A 23,278-nucleotide genomic window follows, 5' to 3' on the forward strand; every position below is an offset into this window, starting at 1 on the left:
CCACTTCTGCATCAGTAAAGCTACTATTAAACCTTTGTTGTTTATTCCACGAGCAGCAAATCTTACTAGGAGCCAGGAATTACTAAATAATAGCAGGCTAAACAGAATCAGTGTGACTAAGTAAAAGGTCTGAATAAGATCTCAGATGGCTAAAAATACAAACATCAAAGAGAGAAGATTAGAAACAACTGAATGATATCAAAACCAGTGAAGCATTGGTTTCAGAGCAGAAAAGCTTTCTGACAAAAAAAGCAGAATAAGTGCACAAAACTGTTTCCTACACAAAATGCTGGAAGCCCATTGAGGTAGTAGTCAAACTTATGGAATCACTAGAAATTCGGTGCAAGCTAGAAAAATGTTCAGTGAAAGTCATCTAAGAATTCATGCCATTTCTAACTTCTGTTAGCTGGGTGCTGTGGGACCTTGAGTTCTGAGCAAGATATAATTAGAAAGCAACACAAGCCTCAGAAGTTATTCCTATTTCAGCTATTTCTAAGGGCACTTTTAATTGGCAATATTCAAATACAAACTCCTCCAGATATGAGTAATGACACAGTCTTCAGCTCTCTCCTAAATTATTCCAGATTTCTCAGTGAAAGATTCTTTTTGTATGAGGTAGTTATCTCCATTTAAAATAATAAGAGAGAAACTTGGATAGATTCTGAGCTAAACATTCTTGAGATTGGTTTGCAATGAAAGAAAGAAAAGCAGCTCAGTAAAGGAAGCAGCAACAGAAAGACTATTGGAAAGCTTCAATGTGTTCAGAAGAGTGAGCACTGAGATATATGTATAAATAAATATATTTATATCTCCATAAACACCTCAGAAGAGAATGAAGAACCATTTTCTGGGTTGATGGTCTGACTGCAGTAATGGGTTGTAGCCATGAGCAGAGAGCTGCTGTTTGTATCCCTCTCACATCTGAAACAGCACATTGTCCTGACTAAATATAATTTGTCAAGGATGTCACTAGTTTCTACACTTAATCAAAATATACCATTCTTTCATTAGTCACTTGCATCAAAGGGATAATAAAACTTAAAATTCCTTATTTTCCAGAGAGCTCTATGTTAGATAATTCTCAATATGACTCCTCAGGATGCAGTGACTTTGAGCAATGATTTTTTTCTTATTGTGTATTTATGAAACACATTTATTTCCTGATGTAAATGAATAGTGGTGGATTGTAGGAAGCACAAAACCCATACGTGTGTGTTATTATGAAACATGACAGCAAAGCATTTATTGTATTAAGCTACAAAACCCCCTGCAAGACACATTAAATGTAAGGTAAGGTAAGGAGGAGATAAAAAAGCCTCTCACCTGGTCAGCTCAGGAAGTTTAAGGACACTGAAATTTTGCAGGCTCATATCACCATTTCACAGAGAGCTGCTGCACAGCAAATGTGTGAGACAGGTAAGGCTGGGTTGTGATTCATACCCCATTGGAATTTAGTAGATTGGTTGATGTTTTCTAACTCACAGAATCATAGAATGATTTGGGTTGGAAGGGACCTTGAAGATCATCTTGTGCTGTGGGCAGGGGCACCTTCCACTATCCCAGGTTGCTCCAAGCCCCACCCAAGCTGGCCTTGAACACTTGCAGGGATGGAACATCCCCATCTTCTCTTGGCAACCTGTTCCAGTGCCTCACCACCCTCACCCTAATTGTCTGAAACAAATCTAAACAGCATGAACTACTGAAGGGCATTCAGCTATTTATGTTTCCTGTAGAAATCCAAACCCCTGACAGCTTGAAATAAAGGTACCCTTTGGGGATTTATTATTGAAGTTCTTACATTTTCAAAGCAGGCTATGAAATTCCTGTTGGAGGAAGGGGTGCTGGCACTGCTGCTGGAGCCATCAGGGAAAGCCGAAGACCAGAGTTCTACTGCTTCGCATGTTTTTCACCACAAAAGGGTCACAAAGGACCAAAATGCAGTTCTTTTCCCTTGTTTTCCCTTTCACCATGGGATAAGGCACCTTCTGAACACTGTTTGTTCTAAGAAGGATCTCTCAAACAAACTGAAAACGGGCCAGTCACCTGCATGACTTCGTGCTATCTTAGTATAGTATTTATAATACTTTATTTGTGGTATAGGTAATACATCCCTCAAAAAGTGGGAAAAACTAGTATAGTATGAAAAAATGTACAGCCCTTGCATTAGGTTTTGGTGGCATTTTTAGGAAATCTCTGAAACTCTAAATAATAATTAAAAGAAATGTTTTAAACATTTAGTTCATATAAACTTCCAATTGTGTGAGCCCCCACACCCTTCTCTGTACGGGCAACATGACTGGCACAGCTCTGCCTGCCTTTTCACAGGAAGGCTTCAGAGCTCGAGGCAGCACAGGCTGGGGCTCTCCTGGTTTTCCCTTCCCCAAGGACTCTGCTTGGCTCTACCTTGTTAACTGCCAAAAACAGCTCCTGCAGAAAGAATGGGAATTTGATTACAATGCATCAGGCAGGCCAAGGAACGTGAATCAGCATTGTCATCCTGCTGCAGCACACACCTCACAGTGGAAACCACACGGGGAATCAGAGACGTGACAGTTCAGGCTCCAGATTATGAGGATTCGTGAAATTTCAAGGAATTAAGCCTGAACTTTAGGTTTAATTAATTAGTCAGGTAATTATGACATGCAAATGTTGCTTTCAGCTCCAGACCTAAGTATCTCCAAAATATCCAAAGCTGTTATTTTGCTATAACAAGTTGTATAACAACTTATACATTGTAAGCATAGAGGATCACAAAATAATATGAGAAATAAGGACCTATAAAATAGGTGTTTATTCTCAGTATTCTTCTGAGCATAATGAGGTACAGTATTCTTATATCAAGGTCAGTTCTTTGATTCAGTGGTGCCAAGTGGCTCAGAAATGCTGCTAACTAGGCACATTTGTCAATAAAAATCACCCATTTGTATTGAACCCTTTTTACAGTAGACAGCCCTGGCAACAAGCAAAAGGAGGTCAAAGTGAACAGGGGGGCAATGATGCCTGTATTCATGGCCTCGACTCATTTCAGAGATCACCATGTTTCCACTTCATCATGTTTAAAATAGAAATGAATTTCACAAATTAGATTGAAGTCCATGAGCAATTAAAAAAAATGAGTTGTGAGTCAAGCGCTGTTATCACTCAGTTAGAAAACTGGACTGAGTATCATTGCTTTGGTAACACAGCAAAAAATGGGCCCATAATTGACACTGGATAGATAGCTGGAAAGGAAAATAATGAAGTTGCCCAGGGTAAATTTGAAGAAGTGAAGTCTTTTAACTAAAGACAAAATAATTGGAAAGTTTTAGCTAAGAAATAATGCGTAAATGAACAGAACACTACCATAAAAAGGCTTGTGTAGGCTTAGATAAAAAATAGAGCAATTGAGACTTGAAGACAGCATTGGCAGTGATTAGAAAAGTGGAGACAGAAAATTAGAGAAAATGACAAAATGTTATGCATAGATGCCACCTTCTTTAAAGTCAGCGTTTTCTCTGGAGTTGTTTGGAAAGTAAAGTAGGAGTTGGGAAAGTGGGTGAAGAATGAGATCACACCACTGTACAGGCAGTCTTTGATGAACAGCAAATCACCTCTGGATTAGAGGTTTCCTGTGGTGCTGGGGTGCCACTGTTCTTTCTTCACCCATTTTTCTGCTGTGCTAACGGTATGGAAATTTGGCAGAAAATAAACCCCCTTGTGTCCAAGCTGGTCCTTAGTGATCAGAGGGGCTGGGTATGGCTGCACTTAATTTCTGATTTTAGCCAATTTGGCACTGTGAGTCTGGTTGAGTTCAATAAAAACTGCACTACCACAGGTGCAGTTTACCAATCCAGTACTACAGGTCTGGCTGAGTTCAATAGGAACTTTCACAATCCAGATCCACAAATACTATGGTTTATTGAAGCAACAGGAAAGGAGATCCAGGATTGCTGGTGATAAATGCACTAACTTTCAGAGCATTACTATGTATTGTGACAGAAGTAACATGATGAAGATGCAGATTATATAAATAAAAGTATTCACAGGTCTGCTCCAACACATTTGGAGGCACAGAGCTCACCTAAAGGCATCCCATCAGGGAAGGAGGAGAGACACAGCCTGTGAACAGATCTTGAGCAAGCAGAGGTGTTTCCCCATCTTTTTTTAATTCTTCATTTTCTTTTCTTCATCTGTCAGAACTGGGGCAGCAATGCAGGCACACGCCACGGTGTGCCCAAGACCTGTGCACGTACATCACCAGTGTTAACAGGTGCCCAGGCACTGGACTTGGCACCAGTGCAGAGCAACATTAGTTAGCCACAAATGTACCAGTGAACCCTATGCATATATTGCAGCCAAAACCTGATGATTTTGAGGTGCAGCTCACCTGGGTACAGGTGATGGTATTTCCCTGCAATCCTCAGTTGAAGCTCCTGTCTCGAGTGAGTTGCCTAACATCCAGGAGAAATAGGTACATCGCTAATTTAATATTTTTCTTTTCTTTTTTTCCTGGGCAAATTTCTGGGGTCTGTAGGTTTCCTTCACTCTGTCATCACCACTGTTTTTGCTTCCAGTCTTCCAACCAGCTCAATCATTGAAACAAACTGGGTAAGGGAAACAGAGTCATATAAGCAAAATATTGTTCTGTACTCTGCAACCGTTTTTCAAACAGATCACACTGATTTCAGTACCAAACCTGTGTGAGCATTATAAATGTGGGGGCATGGCTGCAGTCCTACTTGACAATAAGGAGGTTTGGCCTGTGATATGAGCAAGATGCAAAGGTGATTTCTTCCACTCTATAAACATTCCTTTTTCAAGAGTAAACCATCATCTTTTGTGAAAGAGATTACCTTTTCTTTGCTTCCTAAGGTGCCATTCAGTTTGGTGGGAAGATGCACCAGACCCTCCTGTTTCTGGGTACCTTCACCAGTAAGAGTGGCATGGCCTGGCACTGTAGCTCCTTCAGGTGTCTGCCCCCTTACACTCCCCCTGGAAAGGTACAGTATCTACCAATTTCATTTTTGCAGTCCTGCTAGGGTGGCATGGATGTGCACACAGGGGAAAATGCCAGAAGCTGTGACTTCAGTGGAATAAAGCAGGTAAAGTTCCACAGGCTGCTTGTTTGTTATCAGAGAGGGAAACAACCTCCACCCTGCTGTTACCTCCCTTGTGCTCCTTCAGAAAGGCACTTTATAAACTGGAAGTACATAAAGGGCAACATGGAGAAGAATGTACTAGTGCTGGTGCATTATGATTCTATGAGGAACAGCACACCTAATCTCCTCATGTGATACAGTTACAGCAGTAATATCTTTTTAATCACCTAATCCCACTGGTTCCAATTTTCTGCAGCTTGTCCAGTCTTCGCTTATGTTTTTCCTCTGCTCCACATTAATTTTCTATTAATTGGTGCAGATGTGCTTGCAGAGGGATTTTTCATTATACTGTTAACTCACAACTAAAAAGTTGTCAGGAGCAATATATCCTTTTTTTTTTGCAGAGGGATTTTTCATTATGCTGTTAACTCACAACTAAAAAGTTGTCAGGAGCAATATATCCTGATGATATTTTTTTGTATATGTATATTAAGAAAATACATTTAAAACCATCAGCAATACCCAATAAATAAATACCAAATAAATACACAATATATACCCAATAAATATGTAATATACATATATAATAGAAATATCCTGTCCTACAAAAGTTAGGGAAGATCTCAAATAAAAGACTCCAAACCTTTAGCTTGGTAATATGCATGTCTGTCAGCATCTTACAGTATTTGTTCATTCAGCGTTAAAATTGACTGAAGGTGGTTTCTAATAACCACATCATCTGCTCCTCCCCCTTCTCTTCACTCTTTTGAATAACATTTAAATCTTTAATACAAGATTTTTGCCCTGCTGTTCTTATCCCAAGGTTAAAGCTTTTTATTTCCACTCAGTAGCCGAGAATGGAGTTTTGAAATAAGCAATAGTGGTTGCAAGGATTGCAGCAAGGTTGGATGAACAATTAAGATAATGGTGGCACTGTCCATCTGCATAATATCTAGATAATGATTACTGTATTGCAACACTGTATGATGTTTCAATGGAATGGAACATGGATAAGGTATGGATGAAATGGATGAGGTATGGAATAAAAGGAAAATCAAAGGAATTCCATTTGAATAAATGTTTGGCACGCCTGAGTGCTGCAACAGCATATCTGAAAGATAAAGGATGTTCACCAATCCAAAGCAGTGTTCCCTGCTGGAGAAGAGGAGGATTTAATTTGTATCTTTTTCCCCCCGCCAGATTTATATTTTAAATGCATAGTGTTGCTTTCTTGAATGCTCAGTTCTTGCTTGAAAGGATATGCTCCAAAAGAAAAAAGTAAAATAAAATAAAATAAAAAATAATAATAAAATTTTTTTTTACCTTTGTTGTGCGAGGGCATAAAGGCAGAAATAAGCTGCATAGTGGATGTTCTTGGGAAGTCTGCACAGGAGGAACCAATCTTTGAGCTGATTTTCTCCAAGGTAACAATAATGTCTTGAGGCAGAAGGAATATGGGCTATAAACTGTGTTTGATTACTTGGCTGTCTGGGCACATAGACTTCCAGGGCATGTCTATACTATTGCTATGCTGTTGTATCCCCTGATTTGAATCTGTCAATCCAGTAGATTTACATTCTCTGAGAAGAGGGACTCTAGGCACATTAAGTACATCTTTTCTCAGGGAGGGAGCTGGGTTTGTGTTTCAATTGCAGCTGCTGTGAGTGACTGAGGTGCCAGAGTCAGGAATGCACTGGGATCCTTAGGGTGTTTATTACTGTTGCATCACCTTTTGCAACCCAAGAGTTTCCTCAATTACATTTGTAGCTTTTTATCACTTCTAATACGTTTCAATCTATACTGTTTATTGAACTGGTCTTAATTTCTTGGTTGGTTTGTTGGGGTTTTTTTAATAAGAGTTTACTAATCAAATTTCAGGAATTTGATTTGTGCTAGTACAGTAAGTTCAACTTTCTTGTAGTTTTAAGATCTGCTACTTGGACTGGATGGTAAAAGTATGCATTGTTTTGCTTGGAGAACCAGGCCTTCCCGTTTCACTACCCTTAACAAGGCAGCAGCCTATCCCCAAAGCCCAAATAACATTTTTCTGAAATAGTTCAGGCAGAATGCATTGTGCATGCATCCCTTGCAATATAGTTGCTAACAAAAATAAATATTTTAAATTCCTTTTGCCAGGCCCTGTGTTTACCAGGGGTATTGATTAAAATTCCATGAAAAAGTCTACAAGTATTACATTAGAAACAGGAATAACATCCCTCAGACATACCTGGCCTATTTTGGGTGTCATTTAACTGAGAGTAGAAGCTACTTGTGACCTGTCATCCCTTTCCTTAGTCAGTCTAAAAACTCTGGGCAGAATTATAGATCTCTAGTTTAGCAGAAGCAATTTTCTGTTTCGGTCAGCATGACACAAACAATCAGATGCTCAAAAGGTGCTTGGATACCTGCTGTGGCTGGCTGATGCTGTGTTTCTTGTGGTCCTAAGCAGGATCAAAAGAAAAGTCATTGTACCAAATGATCGATCTATCTATCTATCTATCTATCTATCTATCTATCTATCTATCTATCTATCTATCTATCTATCTATCTATCTATCTGTCTGTCTGTCTATCTGTCTGTCTGTCTGTCTGTCTATCTATCTATCTATCTATCTGTCAAGCCAAGATTGATTTTTTAACAGTTTCATAAATACAATCTTTAGCACTTGTCTATAACCTTATAGTTTTGGAGAAGACATGTAAACCTTACATGCCTGAAAATATGCAATTCTTTCAATTATGGGAGGTGTGTTCATCTATTAGACAAAGCAATACATTAACCTATAAGCTCAACATAAAAAGTAGTACATCTGTCATCACCACAGCCTTAAATGAGACTTGCCTTTGGCATCACCTTCCTCGTCTCACATGGCTTACTTGTGTCACTGGACTTTACAGAGCAGCTTTTGGAAGAAGGAAGGTTGATTCTGTGAAGAAATTATTAAGATTTCTATTTAATTTTGCATTCCCAATAAAGTTTTAACTCCCAACAGACAGGAGCAGATAGTAAAGTGAACACTTCATCTAATTCATTAATCCAATGTTTTACATTTTTATTTGAAAAGGAGTGTCAAAGCACACTAAAATTGGATATACAGAGAACAGAGAGTGAAAACAAAAGCTTAGATAAGAGTAGATAAGCTACTCCAAGATACGAAGAAATGAAAATCTCCTGCAAATACATTGGAAATTAAAACATACTGGAGAATTTAAATGACTAACTGAACCTAATTTCTTTTGTTAACACTCTCAATAAACAGAGAGGGTTTCTCATTTGTTTATTTTTCTCTCCCTTCATGTGTTTGTGGAATAGTCTTTGTGGCAATTTAAAGATGCTTATATGTTTTTCCGAGAAGTCTGAATCATTGGCCCCTTTACAATTATCCAGTTTTTAAGGGAGAGAAAAATTGAATCAGACCTCCACAGTAGGGACAAATGGAATTTTCTCCTAAAATGATGCCTGTTGAATCTTATTGCAGTGAAATAATGATTAAACCATAGCAAAGAGGAGGTATATGTGTATAGGGACCAATATTCCACATCAACATAACTCAATATATTTTATTTGATCACAGCCATAGTACAAATGTTCTCTTGGATGACAGCTTGGATCCAATAGGGAGATAATTGGGGATAGGTGCTAATGTCTTGTCAAAGTTATATAGTTTCTTTTTGAAAAAGACATCTGGTTTAATTGCTCAATGCCAACCGAATCCTTATAACCAAAGGCAATAATTGCTTGCTGCTGATTTATGTCCATGAATAATTGAAGGACTTGCCTTGCTCTATCCTTGCTTTGGCTTCTGGGATTGAAGGGACCCAGGCTTTGCATTTATTAAATAGATATAATCTTGGTTTTATTTAATTTTAATTTTCATGTTCTTTATTCTCACTCATATTAACACTCTTCCCCTATTGTTACACACAGACTTGTGTGTGTAACAGCACCAAAACACAAAGGTGCCTAAAAGCATGTCTTGTTTGTGGTCCTTACATTTCTTTAAAAAAACACAACTTGGTGGTTTTTCAGGGGAATCTATGTCTGAAATGTCTATAGAAGAGCTCTTCAAATGACAAATCACACTAGTCAGTAGGGTTTCCTTCTAAAAGAAAAAAGTCTTCCTTGTGTTACATTTTATAGTATTTTTCTTTATATCAAGAAACTGCAATTATGATGATAGGTTAAGCTTCCTTTTCTTTATGCAGTCTCAGAATATGCTACAGGCTAGCAAACTGCCATTACTCTTGAAAGGCAGCCTTACCAAAACCTCTGCATGTGAATTTTAAAAGAGAATTTCACCTTATCAGTTGAATAACATGGTCGTTTTCATATTCAAAATTTAAAAAGTGCCTGAAGATAATTTTATTTGCACGCCCCCCCATTCACACACACATATATATGCAAAATATAAGAATGTTTTCTTTCGTAACTGTTTAGGCTCAGACAAAGGTTATTAAAGGTAGTGTTCATGGCATGACTAGACAAATGAACCATGAGTGTCAATGGAAGGAATGTCACCCTTTTCTTAGCACACAGTACTAAAAAATTGACTACTTATATGGGGTTTGCTCCTGCTTCCATTTTACTTGGAGTCAAAGACTCAAAAGGAATAATATTAGATTCATTATATTCTTTCCAAAAATATGCAAAGTGCTACATATTTCAGCTTCTGACCACTTCTAAATTAAATTTAATAGGCTAAATGAATGCAGCATGCAAAATTTATATCTTTAGAGTTCTTTAAGAATATGCTATACATTATTTACTGAGTAAATATTTATGAAGGATTAATTATCTGTGACTAGAAAATAGCTGAATATGGCAACATTCTTTTTGAGCAGTGATTTAGGAAAAGTTTTCCACCTTAATTTTGAAACCTTAGTGCATTTTGCACATAGCACTCCCTTAGAAATACAGGAAAGAAAAAGCTCTAACACATAAGTGGACCGAGACTGAAAAAACAGGCTTCAATCTCCAACTGATCCTCTCTTTTCATCTTATAAATTATCAGTTCTACATATAAGAAAGAGATGCACCATACCTACTTAAAGAGGGATTAGATAAATATTTGAGATTTTTTTCTCTATTCACAAGCAATCTGCAGGTGAAAATAAAAGTTACTTCACTGGCTCTGGAACTTGCAGTGACCTTCCAGTGGCTACTTGGTTTAATACTCAGTAATTTCTAAGGGAGATGTTCAAAAGGACCTCCACTCAAAATCATGTGTAATGTCATGGTTGGGACATTCACTTTTAGTATTTGACCACTTGGTTCAAATCTCTGCTCCTGACCAGGTAGGAAAGGGATGTCAAAAGACTGGATGAGTCTTGTGGCATGTGGGTGAAGGTGTGGCACTGGCTCGCTCCTCTCTCTTTTCTGAGGAGGGATGGGAGCCACTTACACACCTTGCTGTACTCAGGAGAGGAATCCAAGACAGTCAAATGGCACAGGAACAGAAAGAGCTACTGTGGGATAACAGAAAAATTAAGTATTCATATCCCTGATCATAATGGCATGAAAAAGAAATAAACTGCCTTTCATTCACCAGCTTTATCACAGGAGAAGAGCACACATGTGGAAGTTTATCACAAAACCAGCTGCTTTAGTACATAGGCAACAAGTTACCTCCCAGTAACTCCTCTCTCAAAGCCCTCCTTACTTTCCTGGGTAGGATTTAAGCTGCAGCTTCTCCTGAAGAGCTTTAGAGGCTATCTCAGATACCTCTGCTCAAGAAGTTCAGGTTCTTGTCGTGCACACTGGCCTGGCAAGTGCCACTTGTGCTGTGTGTAGGAGAGCCCAGGTCCCTCACACAGCTGCCAGTGCCTCCCATGCTCCTGAAGGAGGGCATGGAGATGCTCAAAGTTTAATCTGTCACACAAAAATGAAACAGCCTATCCTCCCTCTGCACAGCATGCCTGCACAAAGCCATTCAGCCACCTGCTTTTAAAATGCTAGGTGTAAACACGTTGCGTTAACAAAAGTGGAAAACAATGGTTTTGTTTGGGTTTATTTTGATCTGATTTACTGCCTTGCCTTGCAGATCTGGAGCCTATTGATAAGAAAAATCTGTCCTTGGGCTTAAAACTGAAGACATGACATTTTTGTTAATCCTGCTAATCTTATTAGATATCTGCCCAGAAGTTTCTCTACAACAAAATGAGTCAGAGAGTAGAATGGTTATGGATTTTTTGTTAACTTGTGAGAGTTCTTCCCTGGCTTTGGAGCATTCATAGCTACCAAAATGAACCAGCTTATACTCTGCAAACCCCTGTAAGGCCAGCATAACTCACAAAGTAAGGCAATTCCAGCTGCTTCAAGAATGTGCAGGCTACTTTCAATTTGTTCGAATGGTGCGTACACTGCTTTCTGTAGAGGAATAGCTTGACAATTTAGGTAATTTCAATGGACTGTTCACTTTCAACTAAGTTGTCACCATCTGTTCCACCTTACCTTTATAAATGCAAGCAAGCACTGTTCACAGTTTCAGCTTGGGTACATTCCTTACCCTGCACAGTGCAAGCCATCCATCTGTTTTCTGGCAGGGAATGTAGACAAAAACGGGGGGAAATTTCCTCTTCTGATACTGCAAATTCTGTGAGAAGACGGATTTTAGGTAGATTTTAGATTATAATATGGTGGTTTTGATGAGGACCAGATAAAGTAAGAAGTGTTTAAGTGATGTTTGAGAGCATCAGTCTCCTTTTACGTTCCTCCTTACGCTCTCTCATGGGCCTGATAGATCAAAATCCACTGGTGAGAAAAAAGAACAACTATAATGCAAAAAGCATCAAAGGGGATACTGTGATATATTCTCCTTGCCTTTTATGATATTATAATTTTTTTTTTAAAAAAGGAAAATGTATAATATCTCGCTATGCTGAGAATCAAAATAATGCTCATTTTCTTTCTGGGATTATGGTTGTTTAAAGAATGAACTTCAAAACTTCAGTCCAAGTAGATCTCAGCCCTTTTATACCAAGAAAACTGTCATATAGCAGAATCAGCAGTGATACACTTTCTTCTCTAAAGCAGCTCCTCTTTCAGGCCCTTTCAAGTAATCAAAATGAGCTGTCATAAGGAAATCCAAGAGGATTTTTCTTGTTTGTATATTGTTTTCTTTTCATTGCCAATGTATAGTATTAACTTCTAGTTCACTCTGCTTGCCAAAGGCAACCTTGCAAAATGGTAGGTCTGGGTCACACAGTACTTACACTGACTGAACTGCCAATATTCCACTGTTAATTAGTTGCTAATGATGCAATTTGCCCTGACAATATTTCAGCAATAGAAACTCTCCTGTTTAAACATCTTTGACAGTCTTTTTTTCTTGACATATTAAGACCAGAGCAATGAAGTCTGTTATTATTTCTGACTTTATTTCTTCACTCATAGATTTCCTTTGAGACAGTGGGGTGATGGGTAGTTGCAGACAAAGCCACTCATCTGTAGGATTCCATCTTGAACTCAGACAGGGATTCCAGTAAGCAGAAACCTGTTATTTGCCATTACTAGACTTTAGAGTGTCTTGCAGCGCAGAGATATTTCTGGTGGAATGTCTATCACAAAACTGCAATTGCTGTCTGTCCTAGGCAGCTTTCCCATGCTAGACTACAGAATTCACAGCCTTGCCAGCGTTACAGGTTACAGACAAGAGAAGATTGGGATGTGTCCTTGTGGTCCTGCCATTCCCTGAGGATATTCCAAACCCAGAGCTAAGCAGAAGTGGGCCACACAGGAGCTGACTGCACTCTCCATCTTAAACAGAAGAGAGTCAGGTGTCAGGTAACGGCAGGAGATGACATGCTGAAGACATCCCAGTTCTCACAACCATCAGGGTACAAAATTTATGCATAAATATCTGTGTTAGCCACTGTGTCCTAAGCATTTTGCATTTTGTTCTCTGCTCTTTGACCTCTAATTTATATTTGAAACGTTTTTCTATATTTCCTACTGCAAACTGTCGTATAGGTTAAAGTCTTTGAGACACCAATTGAGTTTTTAGCAAGGGAGGACTAGAGCAAGCTCAGTGACTTGATCCACATAAGAGAGTTAGGCACAGCTTCACCACACCTAACCCTAAGTGCCCTGCTATTGTCCACACCATAATCTGTTTGATACAAGTGCTAAAATTGTATTAATCCAAAGAAGCTGGCACTCTCAAATATCTAAACTCTTGGCAGGGGATCCTAAGGATTCCTAAGGAGATGGGCTTACGTTTCACCTCCTAAGAAGGAAAGGGTTGCAGGAAGGCTTTGATAGCAGAAATTGTAAGAACTTTATCTCAGACTGCACAAGCTCATGCTCCTGGAAACAAACTCCTGCTTTAAACAAACAATGGGAGGATTTGAAGCTCAGTTTCTTGTCCTCTGGATCGAACCTATAAACACCAGGTTCAAAGTAAAAAAATAAAGGAAATACACAGGACATTTCTTCTTCCTGTCCTCTGTGTTCAGTACAAAATCTCACCTGGCTTTCTGTTCTAAGTGTATTCATTTGAACAGTCTTTGCAGGTATTATGGGGAAGGAAAAATTCCATTTCTGAATTCTGCTGGAGATTAAACACCATGCTGCTTCTAAGAAAAGACTGCTGTGTTGGCTCAGTGGACAACTACTGAGGTATCCTAGTAAGTGGACAAGTAGGCATCTGGAGGCTTAACTAGTCACTGGGCAGGCTTTGGAGTATCTATATTTTTGATTTAGCCATTCAAACAAAAAAAAAAATCAGTTTGTGTGCTCTGCAGTTAAAAAGACATTCACCAGGCACAGTTGCTGCAGTGCTACAGTTTCCTCTGTGTGTGTACATCAAAAGGAGTCAACAGGGGTTTCTCCAGTAATTGGGATCTGTGTGTTGCTGAATGCTGATAAGGTGGTTTCCCATGCACCAGCAGGTTTCCTCTGTTTCTAGACTCATTTAAAACGATTCCATAAAGTGATTTGGGATCCTGGACAGCGAGATGCATTTCTGAAATTTATTTCATATATCATAATGTGTTTTGATAAATACTGTAACATGTACCCCAATAGTATGGGAACATTGTTATGTAATAACAATATTATGCTTTAGCAAAGTGAATGTGTGTGGTTGCCGTGGTCTGGACTGCACACATCCTGGTGGAAAGGGATCAAAGATGATACTTGCTGGGTTTTTTTCAGTAATTTTATGATGTTGGCTGGTTTCACCCTGGTACCACGAAGCACATCACAGAAACTCTTCACCTAATTAGTTCTACTGATTATTTTTCTGACTATTCTTTATGACTTGATTCTGGAAAGAGATCAAGGCATTTTCACATTGTGATCCAAATAGCCCTACTGGCATGCTCGTGCTCAGGAAAAAGAAAAAAAGTAGGTCTTTCCAGGAGCAAAATATGATTTCCAAGCCCAAATTAAAGATTTTCAGTCACAAAAGGGGAACTGAGTAGGTGACAAGAAATTAACTCTTTTTTTCCCCTTGAAATTTTCCTTCTCTAACCCTAAAAACAATGTAACAGAAATTCATTTTTTTGTTCATATCAATTTGTGACTGAGGATTGATAACTTTCTAAAGAGTTCACAAACACTAACATTCCTTGGATTCTTATATGTATCATTATAGCCATACATAAGAAGAGAAAAGAAGTAAAAAAAGGAAGCTTGAAGGTTTTTGGGGACATCATTTTCATCTGCTACAACTTGGCATAAAGACTTTTCATTTGTTCTTTTGGCTTGCCAAGAGCCTGCACTTCCCAAGTTTTAATAGTTCTTTTGTAGTTAAGACTTCCATGTCTTGTTCTGGCTGCTGGTCTCTTTACAGTCTTTCAGATTTCAAGTCACTTATCTCCTCCTTTACCTGTAATTTATGGACTTGATTACTTTTTAAAGCAAATTTTCAACATTTTGTCTAATCCTGACTAACAACATTTTAAAGAATGCCATGCTTTGTCTTTTAGCACGTAGTATTTTAATTTTTATTTAGTATTTTGTACTCTAAATTTCATTCTGTACAGTCCTTAACTGCAACTCTAAAATGATCTGCATTTTAAAATCAAAATCTAATGCTATTCACTTGGGGAAAAGAAGTCAATTTTTAGCATGAGGATTAGTTATGTACTACCTACGACTCATTATGGTGCAGTAAAAATAGTCCTTAATTTTAAAGGGAAAAATGTTTTTTTTTTCACTCTCTCATGAAAAGTCTGAGCGTATATGTTTGTGTGGTAAGACTCAGGATCATCTGAAGCTCAGAGTTTAATGAATTGCCATCAGTCAAGGAAAAATCCCAGCTACTACCAAAACCCACCTTAAACTGTAAGGTTCAGTCTCTTTCTCATTTTCCATGTGAATAATCTTTATTTCACTTCCTTGTGCAGTGGTAAGTCTGACTTTTCTCTTGGTTTATTCATTCACCAAATGACCCCTTTTAGAAGAGAACCCTGGCAGGTCTGACTGTGCCATGTTTAGTTAACAGTAATTGTGTGAAAATACACACACACAAGCCTCAGATCTATCTGTGAGGGGCAACAAAATTAGAGATATGAATTTATGAGGTTAGATTTTAAAAAATGCATGCACAGCGTCAATGAACAGTAATTGCAATATGTAACTACATGCACAAACACAATTAGACACAGAAACATGAATGTGTAAATGTTCTACTTGCTTATTCAGGAAGGGTGGCTCTAAATGAGCAGCAAATAATAGCACATTTGTTTTGCAAGTGCAATTATGTTATGAGTTTTGCCTCTGACTCATAAACCAGGCTTTCTTTAATGTTATAAGTTAAATGGCATTCGTACATATACTCTTGGTCTGACACTGAACATATGATTAACTGATAATTTTAAAATGCCAATTTATAAACCTGCAACCTTTGCTTTTATATTTTTATCCTTTTTTTTTTTTTTTTCCTTTGCACAAATTGTTGTGTGAGAAAACTTGACAACCCATATGTTGGGTTAGGAGCAATAGCAAGTCCAGGGAAGGGCAGTGAAGCTGGTGAAGGGTCTGGAGCACAAGTCTGATGAGAAGCAGCTGGGGGAGCTGGGGGAGCTCAGTCTGGAGGAAAGGAAGCTCAGGGAGGACCTTCTCATTTTCTCTACAACTCCCTGAAAGGAGGTTGTGGCCAGGTGGGGATCGGGCTCTTCCTCCAAGTGACAAGCACTAGTATGAGGAGAAATGGCTCAAGTTCTGCCAGGAAAAGTTTATATTGGTTATTAGAATAAAATTCTTCCCTGGAAAAGTGATCAGACATTGGAACAGGCTGCCCAGGGAAGTGATGGAATCACTATCTCTGGAAGTGTTCAGAAAAGCACAGATGTGGCACTGGGACATGGCGTAGTGGTGAATATGGTGGTGCTGGGTTAATGGTTGGACTCGATGATCTTAGACATCTTTTCCAACCTAAATGATTCCCTGTTTCTATATAAGAGAAGACACATTAATTCTGATCTGGTTTTGGCATACAAAAAAGCAGGTCCTCCTGTAAAGCCCCAGGGGATAAACCTGTTCTGCACAGTAGAGCAAACGTTTTCTTGAGTCCAAATCTCACTCTGTACCTACAGAAGTGAGGTCAAGAGGTCTGGCTTTGCAGTGCTCTGTGTCAGTGCTTGCACTGTGCATATCAGGCTTCATTATGCCAGCTGGGGGAAAAATCTCTTTTTTTCACTGTGTTCCTTATTTTGAAACTGCTGACTAAAGTATTACGTTAAATCCAGCTGAGGTAGTGTCATAACCCCATCATTATGGGCATGTTGCCACCACATAGAAAATATCAACAATTATATATCAAATTCAGTTAATGAGAAGGAGGAAGGAAAGTAGTGCTTGGTTTTACAAGATAGTTGGAAATCGAATTAGCTGCACGGATACAACTCTATTTTGCAGCCAGAGGAAAAATGTTGTCTGTATGAATCAGATAAGCAGTAGTTTAAAAGTACATTTCCAGAAAGAGTAACTCCAACAAAGTATCTGCACCACATTCTCTTTTACATGTCTAAGGCAATGAGTTTGAGAAAACCTGTCCATCCCACACCATCATAATCTCAGAAAGGTCAAGAATCTTATTCAGACTGAATTCAAGCCCAATGTACATCCAGTCTGGGGACACAGGATGATTTTATATGAAAAACTTACTGAGCTAAGCTCTCTTGTCATGGCTGTAAAACCAGCATTTTTCTGCCTTCAGCCACTGGCTTAAATTGGAAGCCTAGGGAGAAAAAAGAAGTTTAAAAAGGGGGCCAGATACAATGGTGAATCTAGTTTAACAAACTGAGAATAGCACAAAGGCAACAGTTTCCCTTTGCTCCCTCCCTTCTCCTGAAATCTTGTAAAAGAGAGAATGGCTGGATGAGTTTTAGCAGCTTATTGACCTTCAAAAGCTCTGTCTTGGATGTCACCTGGAAAAAAAGGCAGTTCTGCTGAGTTCAAAGATAACTTGGTGTGCTGGGCAAGGCTCAAGCATCCTACAGACCTGCTGGCTTGGGTTTTCATTGTGTGGGCTTTTATTCTTAGGAATTAATCATTCCTGTACATTCATTCAGTCTTTTAGTAGTGACAGGCCTGAGTTGTGAAGCCAGAATTGTGAATAAGACTTGAAATGCATCTCATATTCAGTTAGAAAGGAGTCTTACTATTGCATTCAGAGTTATTAAATAGATGTGAAATTACTGAAAGAAAAATCAGAGCCAAGTGTTTCCTGGCCTTATCTTGGCAGATTAAACATGCACAGTCAGCAACCCTGAGCCACTGTGCTTCCCAATTCTACCAGTTCTTTATCGTTTTCTAGTTTAGTCTTTTTCAAAGACAAGCACAAAACAATTTTCTTTCTTTCTTTCTCTTTTCTTTCTGTCCTTTTTGCAAGGGCAGAACACTGAGTCCACTTAAAACCGTGACGCCAAATCCTGCCAGTAGAGGAAATCACATCGCTTTTCTTGTGAATGCCTTTAAATCTTTGCTGTCACGAAACAGCCAGCAGAACTTGCTTTGAAACTGTATTTTCCCCTCCCTCTGCTTTCAACAGGAATTACTCACAGTACCTTTTGGGGAAGCAAAACCGCTACATTTTTCACTTCTATTTGATAGATACAAGGAATGCCTGTATGAAAAGATTAGGCAGTTGGATTTACTCCTTCAGAGTGATGGAAATGATAATTTTTTTTGTATATAACAACTTGATGGGACTGAATTGTGTGGTGAAGCAATATACTATGAAATGTAAACAACTCTCTGCACTGTTCCTGGAGGAGAGAAGAACCCCTGTGTCTCAGCCCCTGCTACAATGCTGAGCATTATGAGCATCACCACTGCCAAGAGAGCATTTTGTCAGGTTCAGCTCCACAGGAAAACACAGAATGTATCTCAGAAACTTTGAGATCTGTTTTAGAAAACCCAGGGGAGTAGTTGCAGAGTTCCTGCAGTTCACAGACATGTTTGTCGTACAGTGCTGCAATCAATTGCCATCTTAAGAGTCTGCTGCACGGCTGTCGAAAAAAATTTGGGTTGGAAATACAGCCCACATGTCTTCCTTGCTCTGCCAAAGATCAGTCAGAATAATGAGAGTGGAAAACGAAGACTCAGAGCAGGCCTTAATCTGCTGACTATGCTCTTCCCAGATTGGTTTTCAGTGACTTCTTGTTCTTACATTCTGTGACTGTTTGAAGGAGGAGGGGAGAAAAAAAAAAAAGGCAGCACCTTTCCAATTAGATTCAAGTTTTTAGATTGCCCTAACAGAAAACTGATATTCAATAAAATTATTAGGGAGATCTGGCTGGTTCAATCAAGTATGGCATAGCCTGGTACAAAAATAAAGACTAACTCTGAAAGAGCACGAGATTGAGATGTATCAGAAAAGAACCCAAAGGAGCAAATGCTCATGGGAGGCTACTACAGCAGTGAGCTCTTCTGCAGCACTCGTGTCCCTCGGGAGCCTCCACCACACCAGATGCAACAATTAGAGCTGAGCTGGAAATGAGATTTTAATTGCAGCTTTCTACTGCTATTTTTTCACTCTAGAAAAACAAAAATAATAGTCTTAGGGTTGGGAAGGACCCCCCCCATAACAAGATTCATTTTACCTTGAATGTCCCCACTTTTAGCCATTCACATTTTTGCTAGTCAAGTAAACTTGCATGAGAGCCAGTAGAGATAAATGAGCGTTTCTGGAGCACAGCTCATCTGCTTGTATTTACATATTCACTCCAAGGAGAAATGAATCATGCTCCATAAGTAGCTTTTTCTTTCCTCTGAACATAAAAGAAATTTAGACGGTTATTTCAGATGCTGATAACAAGATATATCATGACATATCATTTATATCACGATATATATACTGATATATCTAAATGATGTAACATTATATAAATCCTAACTCAAACCCATTATTTTCACACCTTTTCACCTGTAGGTCACTTTCTGCTCCCCTTCCCTGACTACTGTAGGGTTTTTTTTCCTGTTAAGCGTTCACGTAATATACAGGAGCGCACCTGTGGGAAAAAGAGCAGGGTTAAAACGAATGAAAAGAGGAAAGTTACATAGTTATAACAGTATGGAAATTATAGGGGGAAATGTGGTTGCTGCTCCCTGGATGGAATGTGACCAGCATGGCCAAATTCCCACACACAAGCAGACACCATGGCCAGGCTCTGTTGAAACCCTTGCAGAGGAGGGCACTCAGTGGTACTTTTAGCTGATAAGCAGCACAGCAGCTGAAAACCAAGGGATATAAAAGATGATGTCTTGCTGTTGAATCGGCAGTCACGGTGAAATCACTCTCCTTAGGTGTAACACCAACATGTCTCCATCCCAGGCTTACCTCAGATGTAATACTGACATTACTCACCTTCAGGGTACAACCACCCCTCACTGAGCATGATGTATGATCAGAGTCACTCAAGCTCCACCTAAATGTAAAGAAATGGTAAAAAAGTAAGTTAAGAATAGGAAGAAGTCAGGGAAGACTCCATTGTAACTTCTGGGATCAGTCAATGAGCTGAACCTGTCTTCTCCCCCATAGGGATGCCTACTGGGTAAGAACTGTGCTCTATGCACACTGAATAATTGTTTTGAGCTGACTTTTATTGGGGATTAGAGCTTGTCTGTGTATTGCTTTGAACTAGCACATTGCTTTGAGTATGGTTTTGCAGCTGGATACTGTCACTGGCAATTCTCAAACCTTAACCTGTCACAATTTTATTAATAATGTTATTCCACACACTTTTAGTGTGAGTCCTTCAAGGGCACTGGCAGCTGCTGGCAGCTGCTGGCAGCAGGTAACATACTTGAAGAAAGGTGTGGAGACCTGTGAAGGATCTCTCTGTTGCTGTGTGATGCTGAACAAGTCAGTTGAAGTGCCCTCTGATCCAGTGAACTGCTCAGTGAAGGATCCCCACAACGGGATGCTGACAGACTGGTTGGGCACAAGGGTCTCAGCTTTCCTGGGGCCCTGACAGACTGATCAAACACTCAGGGTTTGAGGAAATCTCCCCTTTTCATGTGACAGCACTACTTGATTCTCCTATCACACGTAATTTCCCAGCTCTGCTGCTTCAAGCCTCTTTCCACATTCTCTCACACACTCATCTCTCTTTAATGTCATTCTGGTTTCTACCTTCTCTGCAACAGTTTATTCTAAAACGTTTTGATTGGGGGGGGGGAAAGAAAATTAGAGATTTATTTCAAAAATTAGAGATTTATTTTCAAAAGGCATTTAAGGATTTTATATCATCCAGAAATATCCTGCTCTGTGGTCACTGCTGTACTTCCTTTATGTTTCATAAAGCAGAATGAGACTGCATTGGTATGTGTCTTTTGATTGTAGATAACGATAACAACCGGTGCATAAGATTAATGTATATTCATGAGTAGAATTATAGCTGTGCATGAAAGTACTACATTAGTGCTTGGTAATCAACATCTACTTTTCTTTTCTTTTTTTTTTTATTTATTTTAAAGTCAGCACAGTCACTAATCAAAGATAATTACGCCACTGCCATTTGAAATGTTTATCATGAGTTCTGTAGTAAGAACAAAAAGTGCAAATTTTTTCAGTACTGTTACATGCAGTACCAACTGAAGCTGGGCCAACAAACAAGCTGTGCTTGACTTTGCAAAGCTTATTTGTAGAGTTTTGGCATGGAAATATCAATTGTAGCGAAGTAATATTTTATATCTGAATACAACCTTCTACCTAAGAATCACAAGGTGATAGTAAATATTAATAAACTATCTGCAGTATGAAATACAGAGGCACTGAATCCCCTCTCAATGGCAAAACTAAGGCACAAAACACAGGAAGTTTCTGAAGAAGTGGCAAAATGCTGAAGGACAGCATTCAGATCCTCTTGCTGTCACTCCTCAGATTTAGACAACCTTCTGAAAATAAAAATGCAAAGGAAGGATCATTTCCATTCTTCCCAAACCACAGAAGGATAGGACAGTAATGTTTTCATTTTTGACTACTACATACCTAAGTAAGTTCTAAAAAGGACAGTTAAACAATAGTTCATTTAAAAATACAAAATATACGAATTCAGTTGAGGAAAATGCCTAAATTTCTAAATTTGGATTGGCTTACGAAACTTTTATGTCTGCTCACATTAGATGGGTACTTTCTTTATAAACCTGCCCTTTCTCACCTTTCTTCACTGATCTCACATACCTCAGCTCTGTGCAGAAGACTCCACCCTGCAAAAACCTCACAATGTTTCACATGACATGAATTTTTTATTAGTCCTCCTTGTCGTTCTTCCATCCACCATTTTCCTTAGTTTGTTTTACTCTGATTCTTTGAGAGGGAAGACACCTTTTTACTCCCATCCTTTCTCCTGGTGTTATGTGAAATGTAAGGAGACCATTTTTATTGTGGATATGAAGGCAGAAGTGGGATCAGTATTGTATGCAATAAGATATCCGATACTATTGAATTTAGGATGGTGCCAGGAGTATTTAACAAGGTCCCAAGCCTTCCTCTTTTTGAATCTTGTGGCCTTGAGGGTGAAGGAAGAGGTGGGGAAGCAGAGATGTTGTTTGATAGGACAGGTCAGAACTCAAACGTGTTTCCATTTTTGGTTCCCAAAAGCTACAAAATAGTGTGATTTTTTCAAGTACCCCAAGACCTCCTCAATAATTTTCCTGTAATTCAAAAGCAAAGATTGAAGTTTTCTATCATAAGAGTATTGCAAAACAACTTGATTACTTAGTCCTAAAGGCAGGTACAAAAGCTTACGGTTTCTGGGTCACAAAGATGGTTGTTCTACTGCTTCTTTGCTGTGTCTCATTTTCAAATCTCATCTCCCCAGAAATCCCAGAAATTTGTTGATTCTACTTGAATGTATGTAAATTATTTACTTTGGCTCACATATTATCCAAATATTAGTTGCATTTTTTCTTTGGTTTTGTTTGTTTGTTTGTTTGTTTGTTGGTTTGTTTGGGGTTTTTTTACCTTTTTTAACTGAGTGCAATAATTTTCCATTTGTGTAAATCCTCAAATGGAAATGTGTAATCACAATAGGTGAAAATGGTAAAGTCCTAGCATTGCCTATTGTACCAGGAAACCTTAACACTTACACAAGCATTGAGATGGGATATTCTGCTTTTAAAGAGTCCCATCCCATCCATTAACACTGAAACAATTTTGTCCTGCTAAAACCATCAGACCAGGAACCAATCACTAGAGGTGTACAGTACTGAAGAGTGTTGTTGTGTCATTATAGTTTTATTGGCACAGCCCTGAGACTTGCATCACCTGGGCCCCTGCAACATTCTGCTTCAAGTGCTGGCAGTGCTCCCTCTGCCCTGTAGCTTTCTGGAGCAGTAAAATCAGTTCCATGCAATTTAGTTGGGAAGGGTCATTCAGGAGGGATCCTAAACCCAAGATGCTATCAACAATCTGTGAATGTAATGATCTTCTGGCACTTTTCAGATCAGTCCTGTTTGAACATCTAGCAATAAAATTAATTTGTGAGAACTGTGCTCCAACTCTGGTGCCCCACTTCACTTGCCATTCTGTGATTCTTCTTTTTCTAGCAATTCAAGCTCCAATAAAACCCCAGTGAAAGCCACAGCACGAAGTTTCTTCTAAAACATAATGTACTGCACAGGTTTCTGCTCAGATTCCTCAGTGGCAGACCGTAGCTCTTTCCATTTTGATAATTAACAAGGCAGTGCAGTTTAATACATCACCTTGGAAATCAGTGGCTACATCCAGCCAAAGCTGAAGGTCTGTT

At 38.9% G+C, this 23,278-nt stretch overlaps 2 long non-coding RNA genes across 2 annotated transcripts in view; both read right to left on the bottom strand.

Moving 5' to 3' along the window:
- Positions 1-3,856: 3,856 nt before the first annotated feature.
- On the bottom strand, positions 3,857-7,521 carry LOC120324212. Its single transcript, XR_005565330.1, has 4 exons — positions 7,484-7,521; positions 6,402-6,515; positions 4,367-4,583; positions 3,857-4,220 (listed from the first exon to the last, which is right to left on the bottom strand). It is a non-coding gene; the product is annotated as an uncharacterized LOC120324212 (long non-coding RNA).
- A 397-nt stretch (positions 7,522-7,918) lies between these two features.
- The window catches only part of LOC120324211, an 81,086-nt gene continuing 65,726 nt past the window's right edge, over positions 7,919-23,278 (bottom strand). Inside the window, exons 3-7 of the long non-coding RNA XR_005565329.1 lie at positions 19,894-19,954; positions 19,445-19,537; positions 19,130-19,297; positions 17,190-17,262; positions 7,919-8,004 (exon numbers count right to left, since the gene is read on the bottom strand). This is a non-coding gene — a long non-coding RNA (uncharacterized LOC120324211). The remainder of the gene's footprint in view (positions 8,005-17,189; positions 17,263-19,129; positions 19,298-19,444; positions 19,538-19,893; positions 19,955-23,278) is intronic.

The sequence above is a fragment of the Pipra filicauda genome, unplaced genomic scaffold (assembly GCF_003945595.2).
Source record: "Pipra filicauda isolate LSUMZ 115617 unplaced genomic scaffold, ASM394559v2 scaffold45_size4122338_pilon, whole genome shotgun sequence".
In the NCBI taxonomy this organism is placed as follows: Eukaryota; Metazoa; Chordata; class Aves; order Passeriformes; family Pipridae; genus Pipra; species Pipra filicauda.